Source organism: Ranitomeya variabilis, chromosome 4 (genome assembly GCF_051348905.1).
Source record: "Ranitomeya variabilis isolate aRanVar5 chromosome 4, aRanVar5.hap1, whole genome shotgun sequence".
NCBI classification, from domain to species: Eukaryota; Metazoa; Chordata; class Amphibia; order Anura; family Dendrobatidae; genus Ranitomeya; species Ranitomeya variabilis.
In genome coordinates this window covers 507292543-507303607 of record NC_135235.1, presented here as the reverse complement: position 1 = coordinate 507303607, position 11065 = coordinate 507292543, and the positions used below count along the sequence as shown (strand labels likewise).

The 11065-nt window shown below is 44.8% G+C and overlaps 1 long non-coding RNA gene across 2 annotated transcripts; it reads left to right on the top strand.

The window, feature by feature from the left end:
- The first annotated feature begins 779 nt into the window (after positions 1-779).
- On the top strand, positions 780-2832 carry LOC143769076 (uncharacterized). Of its 2 annotated transcripts, none has more exons than XR_013214205.1 (3): positions 780-832; positions 2368-2443; positions 2698-2832. It is a non-coding gene; the product is annotated as an uncharacterized LOC143769076 (long non-coding RNA). The 2 variants fall into 2 exon arrangements; XR_013214206.1 differs by lacking the exon at positions 780-832 and adding an exon at positions 1843-1909.
- The last annotated feature ends 8233 nt before the right edge of the window (positions 2833-11065 follow it).

Here is an 11065-nt window from a genome sequence, read left to right as displayed (position 1 = left end):
ACCACTAGAGCTCTGGAGGAAGTAGAAAATAAGGCTATAGACTCCCAAAAAACCCCGAGACTTCCATTTGTACATGGACACCACCCTACAATGTGTAGAATACACAATTTAATCCGGGCACATTGGCCACTCTTGAATAGAGCCTATCCAACCATTCCTGTGTTTAGGGAGCCCCCTCTGATGGGTACCAGGAGGCCCAGGAATATACGCGACAGGGTCGTTAGAGCTGACCTAGGCACACAAAAAACACTAATGAACAGAACACTCTCAGGACACAAACGCACTGGAACCTTTCCATGCTTGGGCTGCATGAGTTGCTCAAATGTGATCAAGGGCAGTGAAGTGATACACTCACGGACTGGTAAGTCATACAAAATAAAAGACTACTATACCTGCGAAACCAAATTCGTAGTCTACATTATAAAATGCCCTTGTGGGCTATTGTATGTAAGGGAGACCACTCAGACAATAAGGGATCGCATATCTAGCCATAAGTCCACAATTCGGTGTGGCAAACTATGGCTCCCCCTCCCCCTTCACTTCAAAGAAGCCAACCACAGTGTAGCACAACTGAGGTTTCAGGTCGTGGAAAAAGTCTCGCGTCCAAGGCGAGGAGGTAACCATGTGAAACTATTAAAACAACGTGAGACGTTCTGGATATACACTCTCGATACCCTACATCCATGTGGCTTGAACCGTGAGATAGACTGGCTAACCTAATTTTACCTCCCATGTAGACTTTATGTCCTCCCAGGCTAATGACATTTTATCTTCCATATAGACCTAATGTCCTCCTGCACAAACAACGTCTACAACATGTTCTTCCAAGCCGGTAAGATGCATACCCCATTAGTTCCTACATAAGTTTCATTTTTTAAGGTTCTATAGCATTCTCTATAGTCCCCCCCTTTTTTTCAATAAATATGGTTCATTTTTTTAGTTCAGTTTTATTTCCCCCGGTTTTACGTTTTTGGCATACTCCATTTTTTATTTTTATCATTTTCCCAAACTTTCTTTTCATTCATTTGCTTTATTCTCCCTTATACTTTATTTTCATTTATTTCCTTTTTTCCATTATTTCATTTCTTTTGTTTATTAGTTTGGACTCCTACCAACAGTATATCTATGTAACTTAACATGACTGTATATATCGTCTGTGTATTGGGACTTGCTTTCCATCCGTCCAGTAGAACATCATATCTGCTATGGGGCAGTTGTCTGTCCCTAATGAATATATATGACAAAGCTTTATAACACAAAAGCTCTGCTCTAAAACCTTCTCATTGTACACAATGGCCAGGGATAGTTGGGCTCCTCCCCCACATTAACATATCACCAGCCACACAGCATGTGACTGTGACTCACACACATTACAATAGCATCGGCCAAGTAGCTTCTGCGCAGGTGCCAGCTTCCCCCTGCATATCCGGTCACATGACCGGCCGGAGAGCCACATAAGCCCTGCACACAGCACCAGGATCAGCCTACCCACCGCCTTGACACAGGTCTGTGTCGGCACCCTCCACTTGGCCACCAACGCTTGCTCTGCATACAGGAACGAGGAGAACGGATGTGAGACCCCAGCACTACCTACAGATAAGTGAACCAGTACCCCACTTGGGATTCTTTAGCACTGTTATCCTCTTGCCCACAGTGACTTCATCTGGGACATACCAAACCATACAGGGATTACACCACTTAACCTGTGCCCCTGATTCCGTATGTGAGACAGGTATTTCAAGGGGCCTCATGGGACCGCATGTTTGTATCCATTAACTGACTCCTTGCCCTGGGTCTCAGCCATCTATTATCCTCTTGTCCACAGCACTATCTTCCCCGGCTGGGATAGTTCAGAAGGCACATGATCTACACAGCCTGATCTGTACTCCTGAGTGTATATATACGACAGGTACCCTATAAGCCTTCTTTATGTGTCCACAATCTGGTAACCCATGAATTTTCCCCCCCTCTCCCCCTATTACTCTCATGTATATCTAACCTCTATTTCAGCAATTGTTTACCCTCCGGCTGGAATTACAGCTGTAGTGCATGGGCAAGCGTTTATACCATATCATTTTGGTTAGTATGTGTGTAGTATGTCTTTGGCACATAGTCCACCCTTATGGCCTATATAACTAAGTACATATTGACCTAGGGGCACCATCCCCTTCCCCCCCCCTCCCTCCCTGATAATAAAGGTGACAATCAATGGAGTCTTCTCTCTGGAATCTAGTCAAACTACAGCATTCCCATATAACACCTCTCTTTTGAGATCTACGGGTAATATCCCACTTAGCACATTCCAGGTGTACATTGGTGTATGTATACTGTTTTTATTGCAACCTCATGGTACATTGTTCCTTTCAGGTTACACATTTGGGTCCTCCTATCTGACTCATCAGCCATACGGTATCCTTACTTTAAACAACAGATTTCCATTGGGGTATGTTCTCTTGCCTCCTCTGGCTCCATATCACATGCATACATTTCTTTTAAACCATTCTCTTTGATCTCTGTGACTTCTTATCCTTCTGGACTTCACTTACCGGATGCAGTTTGTGCTCTTTATCTTGATATATATTTGTCCTACCATGGCTGCCAGTGTCTTTGACATGTATTCATTCATGTAAATATGTAAATATGTATATGTGTACTTATTTGTTTTTGATATTCTGTCTGTCTTCTTGCTTGTTGCAGCGATTTTTGTGAGCAAGGCCACGGGCTGGCCGAAACGTTAAATTCGCCAAGCATTTGTCTACTGACTCAAGTCAAATAAACTTCTGATATATGCAACTTGAAATTATACGAGTGCAGTGATTACTTTGACTCCATGACCTGTGGTATTCGGTCAGGATGCTTAGGGGTCCGCTGGGGTGATGTGATGACAGCTAGATGGTATACCTTCCCACAGGTGAAGTGTATCCCCAGGGCTTCCCAGAAGTGTAGGTGGTGATGGTGGACGATGTAAGGCGCAGTGAAGAATGAGGACACAAGGTTGCAGTCTCTTTACCTTTACTGAAGACTTCAGCATCTACAGTCCAGGGTACAGACCACAGGGTAGGCAGAGTCCGGCCGGTCTGAAGGCAAATCCAGAGTCCCCTTATCCAGGTGGAAATCAGTAGCCTTCCACTAGCGCCTGTGTGTTGCAGTACCACCCTGCTGAGCTTCTCGGTAAGGTCCTCACAACTCCTGTAGATGTTCTAGATGTTATTTCTTCCTCTCTGTTCCCCAGATGGTATGGATAAGACAAACCCGTATGACTGATGGCCTGAGGCTTGTTTATAGGGACCCTAGAGATGCCCTGACCCCCACAAGTTGCCACTGTGTCTTCCTAGGTATTAAGGTCGGGCAGCCAACTTGGAATTGACTGTCCTACCGGTCTCTGGAGCAAGTGTTATGATCTGATGGCCTAAGAGCAGCATGAGACGTACTCTGGAGAAGGTGGTACCTGTACTGACCGCAGACCCTGAACTTAACACCGCAACTAGAAGTAGCTGTGGAATGTACCTAGCACTCCCTGGACATCTCGACACAGCCGGAGGACTAATTACCCCTAGAGATAGAAAAGGGAAAACTATCTTGCCTCAGAGAAAATCCCCAAAGGATAGGCAGCCCCCCACAAATATTGACTGTGAGAGGAGAGGGAAAAAACATACACAGACTGAAATCAGAATTTAGCAAAGGAGGCCACTTCTAGCTAAATAGAAAGGATAGAACAGAGTACTATGCGGTAAGTATTAAAACACTAGAAAATATCCACCACAGAAAATACAAAAACTCCACAGCTAACTAAAGATATGGAGGGAATATCTGCATCTCCAGAGATACCAGCTTGGCTAAACAAATCCTTATACAGACCAAGCTGGACAAGACAAAACATAGAAAAGAACTGAACAATAAGGCCACAGCATGTGGACAGCAAAATTAAGGCCAGAACTTATCTTTGTTGAAATGAATTGCAAAGCAGAAGAGACCAGGCAGGGATGTGAATCCTCCAGGAACAATGGACAACTGGCACTGACTAAAGGGTGAAGCAAGACTAAATAGCCCAGTCAAAATTGCAGAAAGTGAACACACCTGATAAATGCTGCGATTCAGAGACAGCAGCGCTACCACTTACAACCAATGGAGGGAGCCCAAGAGCAGAATTCACAACAAGCAAGGCTTGGAGACAGTTGCTCCCTCGGTGTTCCGGCCACCGGCTACGTGCCTCAGAAGGAGGCAGCCTTTACAGGGCAGAACTCCTCCTCGTGTTTTTTCCTTGTGCTATGACTTCGTTTCTCACCCTCTACAATACAATTCTCTTCGTGTCCTTTCTTAGGATGCTACCGTACGTGGGGCAGGTGCAGCTCCGTAGCTTTCTGTCTAGCTAGGCCTCTGACAGGATCCCACCCCTGTCAGGGGCCCTCTGTCTGCAGCTCAGATCTTCCTCCTTTCCCCCTGTCTGCCTGACAGATGTTGCCTCTGCAAAGCCCAGCCAGCTTCTCCCTAACTTTCTATTCAGCCCACCAGTTTTACCCTTCTGTGAGGAGTGCCCTAGTAGATAGGAGCAAGGCTCCTCCTGGTGGTCTGGAGTGTGCAGTGTGGTGTATGGTTTGTGATACCCGGTAGGAAGATCTCCTTTATTACCTTCAGACGTAATATCACTCCCCCTGGTGGAAGAATAATATTACTGCAATGACCAGGACTCTGGGGTGCTGCATTAGTTTACTGACAAGGGGCAGTGGGAGCCACCAGAGACCGACCACTGTCACCAGAAGACAGAACCAGTGACTGCAATATCTAGGAGGAGGCACTCTGCTCACCGTTGCCGGCGCTATTTAATGTGCAGCAGGAGCCGGAGTGTGAGGACTACCTTATACTCTTGCCACCTAATTATTGTGTTTTGAACTGTTGCATTTTGTTGTACCTTTAACTCTGTTTGACTCTTTACCTCCCTGCGTGGAGTATCTCATCTGTAAATAAACCTGTTAACCCTTGTTCTGCCTCCCGTCCGTCAGTGCATCCCGCGTTCCTCCTTGAACCACAGTATAGTGCCATCATATTCTGCAGTGCTTTACATATATTACATACATTATCATAGCTGTCCCCAATGGGGCTCACAATCTAGAATCCCTATCAGTAGGTCTTTGGAGTGTGGGAGAAAACAGGAGAACCCGGAGGAAATCCACATAAACATGGGGAGAAAATCTGCAAATTCCTTGCAGATGTTGTCCTTGGTGGGATTTAAACCCAGGACTCCATCACTGCAGTGCTAATCACTGTGCTAATGTGCTGCCCATAATGTTATAATGTTACTTCTCAATCAAAATCCTGCAACAAGGCTTATTTGTCAAAGAAAATGTGCTTCCTGCATTTTGAGAGGGGCAAACTAGCATTCTGTATTTAAACCAAAATAAATTTCATCATAATCTAGAAATTTAAACATAAATGTTTACCTCAAAAGTGTGTGTCATAAAACATTTATTTTTTTGCAGACTTCCTTGTTGTATCAGTCCAATATTAGACCTATACATGCCACCTAAATACCGTTGTTGGTTACCACTGGCTGACATTCGTTTTTCCATAACCAGATAGATTGAGGTCACTTGGACATTACCATGGCTGTGTTTGCAATGAAGAGATCAAAATGGCTTCAATACAGTTCTAAGAGAAGTGATAATATTTTACACGTATTTCTCAGTCAATTAGAGGCTCTTTAGTATTGGATATTTATAGAGATGGGCGAACAGTAAAGTTCGGCATCTGTACTGAACACCTACTGCTCGTGCATGGACACAGAACACAGACTTCACCAGGAAGTCTGTGCTACTCTTCGGGTTCGGCCCCCCAAACACCGGGTGTTTGTCGTGCTGTCAGGCAAACACTGCTTCTGATCGGCAGTAAAATCATCAGCGCCAGTCAGACAGACGTGGTTCCTACACTGTCAAGAGACAGCGTGAGCGCACAGCTATAATAGGAGATATGAAGTTTACCTCCGGTCATTGGTGTCAACTGATAGGACTACTGCTCTCATCAGCCGACTCCTGCTGCCACTAAACTAATAACAGTGAGAGCAGGAGCAGCTGATGGGAGTATTCATCAGCCACTCCTCCACTGTAAATAAATAATTTTAAAAAAAGCCGTGCGTTACCTTGTAGTTTTGATAACCAGCCAGGCAAAACTCACAGCTGAGGGCTGCAACAGCAGACAGCTGGGGGCAGGTATTCTTAGGCTGATAAGGGGCCATGGATTTTGGCCCCCCCAGCCATTAAAATAGCAGCACGCAGTTGACCAGAAAAGGTGCATTGATTAGATGCGCCAATTCTGGCCCTTTGCCAGCCTCTTCCCACTTGCCCTGTAGCGGTGGCAAGTGGGGTTTATATTTGTGGGGTTTATGTCACCTACTAATCCTATAGTTGTATGGTAAATAAAGACACAGCCAGAATAAAGCCCTTTATTTGAAATTAAATAAAACACACTTTTACTTTTTTATTTAAAAATAACAAACACAATTATTCTCATCTAATTCCACTGAGTCCCTCATCTAATGTAATAAAACAAAAATAAAACAACAACATCCCTCTCCTGTCCGTTGTTCTGTCCCAAGCCGTAATCCATGTCTGGGTATAACAGTTTTCAACTTGGACGGTCCCAAGATGTGACTGGCGGTGATGCTTTTACCAGAAGCAGTGTTTGCTGCGCTGTCATGCACATGACAGCATGGCAAACGCTGGATGTTTTGGCACCACATTCAAGTGAATAGGGTCTGGGTTCGGGTTCGAGTCTGGGCACTGTTCTGGAACCTGAACCCAAACTTTTTGTAACTGTTCGGCCGAACCCAAACATCCAGGTGTCCACCCATCTCTACATATTTATTCTCCATAAATCAAATTTTGGGGGGAAATTCAGCTTACCTGGTGAATTTGAATATTAAACAATCTTTTTAACACTTTTTGAAACTTCCAAGAAGCAATGGTTAATGCATACTACAATTTTTGCTGGCTGATTTCATATGAAATCAAAGGCATATGATGGCTGAAGTATGGCTCCATTGATTTCTGAGTTCTATAATAGCTCCATACAACTGCTTGTAAGGTGGTGTAATATGATTGTGTGCATTGAAGCTTGCTAGGGATTTGTATATATTCTCCTTCCAACCTGCTTGGTAAAGACAACTTTCAAGACATTTTCTGAAAGTAGAAAAAATACCCATAGTCCATGTATATACATTTACTCCTCCCCTACTCTGGTTTTGTAAAGAGTCTGCTCCTTCCATTAGTGTTTTGGTGACTATTTTCTGCATACCTTTCTTTGAGGCACAGACGGGATGACATCATTCTTCCAAACACGTTCATCTTCCAGTTTGTTCTTCCTGGAGCTGGGCTGTGGGTGTCCTGCTGTTGGCGAGACATCTGGACGGATTTTATTAGTGGAAGAAAGGAAGGAGAGAAGACTGGGAATCACTATTCATATATTGCTTTTCTTAACAGTTGCACAGTGGGTTTCTTACAAGTGGATCTACATTCTTCTCCAAGAAATACCTTCAAGCCAGTTAATAAAGTAAGAGTGTGACCATACCCTTATACAAATCACTTCATTAAACCAGCACCTTAATAATATTCTTGCGTTCTGTCATAAGAAATGTTTCTTCCATACTAAGACCGGGGCAGAGTAATACCATCAAATCTTTATTTCAACAGACCAGGTGCAGCTGTCCAGGGAACCAGACGTCCAACAGGACTCAACTATGAGCACAGTATTCAAATAACAGTCTTCATCCTAACAGCCTTCAGTCAACATTTTGTCTTAGATCTACTAGAGAGCCTTGATCTGCATGGTGGTAAAGTCATTAGGATTGTCTACTTGCAGCACGTGGGCTGAGGGTTTGATTCTGTACAAGACATTGTCTGGGTCAAGACTATAAATTCTCTCCAATAGGACATTAGTTATTTTCTTAGAAAAATGTCTCCAGTGTGTTTACACAAATATAACATTAATGTAGTAGCACAAATTGATTTTATGTGCAACCTCAGTATTGTACTAGAAAGAAAAAAGTTGAGGACATATGAGAAACTATTCCTTTAGTCAAAACCCAGTTCGTCTTCTTAAGAGGGGTGCACAACTTCGGTCGCGAAGCCATATGTGGCCTGTAATTCCATTTTGAGTGTCTCTAAGTTTTTTCTGGCACCCTACTATTATAATAATATTTTGGTCACTAAAGATTAAATTGAAATTTGAATTTTCAAGTTTTTCCCAAAAGATGGATTTGTGGCTAATTGAATAGCAAATAATCCCATTGACCTGAAAAGATGCATATTAAGGCCCCGTCTCACTAAGCGATTTACCAACGATCACGACCAGCGATATGACCTGGCCGTGATCGTTGGTAAGTCGCTGTGTGGTCGCTGGGGAGCTGTCACACAGACCGCTCTCCCCAGCGACCAACGATCAGGGGAACGACTTCGGCATCGTTGAAACTGTCTTCAACGATGCCGAAGTCCCCCTGCAGCACCCGGGTAACCAGGGTAAACATCGGGTTACTAAGCGCAGGGCCGCGCTTAGTAACCCGATGTTTACCCTGGTTACCAAAAAAAACAAACACTACATACTCGCCTTTCGGTGTCCAGGTCCCTCGCCGTCTGCTTCCTGCTCTGACTGAGATCCGGCCGTACAGTGAGAGCAGAGCGCAGCGGTGACGTCACTGCTGTGCTCTCACTTCTCGCTGTACGGCCGGCAGTCAGTGAGAGCAGGAAGCAGACGGCGAGGGACCTGGACACCGAAAGGCGAGTATGTAGTGTTTGTTTTTTTTTACATTTACGCTGGTAACCAGGGTAAACATCGGGTTACTAAGCGCGGCCCTGCGCTTAGTAACCCGATGTTTACCCTGGTTACCAGTGAAGACATCGCTGGATCGGTGTCACACACACCGATTCAGCAATGTCAGCGGGGCCTCAACGACCAAAAAAAGGTCCAGGCCATTCCGACACGACCAGCGATCTCGCAGCAGGGGCCTGATCGCTGGTACGTGTCACACATAGCGAGATCGCTACTGAGGTCGCTGTTGCGTCACAAAACTTGTGACTCAGCAGCGATCTCGCTAGCGATCTCGCTATGTGAGACGGGGCCTTAACACTCTGAGATCTCCTAAAACCTTATCTAATACCTTTCAAGTTCTTTAGCACAATCACAGCATCAGTAATGTCAAAGTGACCTCAACGTACATGGCAATGGGTAAGTGGATGGAAACTGTCCCTAATTGTTGTGTTGTCACACACTATCTGCAATGTTTATTCATTGTTTTATTGCTTTGTATCCCTATTTCTAGGGTTGAGCAAAACGGATCGGACAAATTAAAAAATCGCCGACTTTCGGCAAAGTCGGGTTTCATGAAACCTGACCCGATCATAGTGTGGGATCGGCCATGAGGTCGCCGATCTGCGCGCAAAAGTCACGTTTCATATGACGCTTTCAGCGCCATTTTTCAGCCAATGAAGGAGGACGCAGAGTGTGGGCAGCGTGATGACATAGGTCTCGGTCCCCACCATCTTAGAGAAGGGCATGACAGTGATTGTCTTGCTTTCTGCGGTGTCACAGGGGCTATAAAGGGGCGTGCACGCCGACCGCCATCTTACTTCTGCCGATCTTAGCATAGGGAGAGGCTGCTTCATCAGAAGAAGGGATATAGTTAGGGAGGGAAGATTAACCCCCAAAATGCTTGTGCTGTAGCGATTTCCACTGTCCAACACCACCTTTTGTTTGCAGGGACAGTGGAGGCTAGATTTTTGTGCATCAGCTCTGTAGCTTATTAGGCTGCCTTATAAGGCTCCCTGATAGCTGCATTGCTGTTTGCACGCTGCTGTGCAAACCAACTGCTTTTTTAAAACCAAAAATCCTGTTGCTCCTTTCTGCACAGTTATCTTGTTTATTTGTCCACACTTTTGTGTGCAGCAGTCCTTTTTATTGCTGCCATGCTTGTCCTGAGATCATTGTAGGGAGATTGAAATTGTACTACAGTCCTTGTATTTTTTCATATATCTTCCAGGCACTTTCTGCCACTTACATTGTGTTGTTTTATACACTGGGCCTGAGTTTGGGTTCAGTCTCCAAAAAAAAAAGTGACATTCAAATTCTCACAAAGTGGATATACTTCAGTCCTGTTAGTTTGTCGTATGTCAGCCAGCCACTTTCTGCCACTTAGATTGCGTTGTTATATACATAGGGCCTGAGTTTTGGTTCAGTCTCCAAAAAAAAAGTGAGATTCAAATTCTCACAAAGTGGATATACTTCAGTCCTGTTAGTTTGTCGTATATCAGCCAGCCACTTTCTGACACTTACATTGTGTTGTTTTATGCAAAGGGACTGAGTTTCGGTTCAGTCTCCCCCCCCAAAAAGGGAGATTTAAATTCTCAACAAGTTTATATACACCTTCTACCTTGTTTTACAGTACCATATAACGGTTGTTATTTTGGTTAGATTTTCCAAAAAATGAGGAAGTCTGGTGGAAGAGCCCGTGGGCGGTGGTTGCCAGCTGGTACTGATGGTGGTTGTGGTGGTGGTGCATCTGGTGGTAGTGGCAAAAGCACAATAGCACCTAAGGCTGGAGGTGTTGAGCCAGCGTCATCGTCTGGCTACACAAGGCCTCGAAAGCTTCCTTATCTGGGAGTAGGAAAACAGCTTTTAAAGCCGGAGCAGCAGGAAAACGTTTTGCTTTCCTTGCTGACTCAGACTCTAGCTCTTTCGCCTCCTCTTTAGAAAGTTCCAAATATAAAAGCAGCGAGTCGTCAGTGGATGCTCCTGGTCAGGAACAAGACATTTCCTTGTGTCCTTCACCCAAACCAAAAGTGAAGGATGCGTCAGGTGACACTACAGGTTACTCCATGGAGCTCTTTACACATATCGTGCCTGGGTTAGAAAGGGAAATTGTTAACTGCCCATTACAAGATGAATCGGACATGGAGTGCACTGATGCACAGCCACAGCTAGATTATTATGCTGTTCCATTGACCCAGACCACTACATTCCCCTTGCTCTCTACACAGCCAGAATCTGACCCTGCTGAAGGTCAGGTTCCCTTTCCCGCATA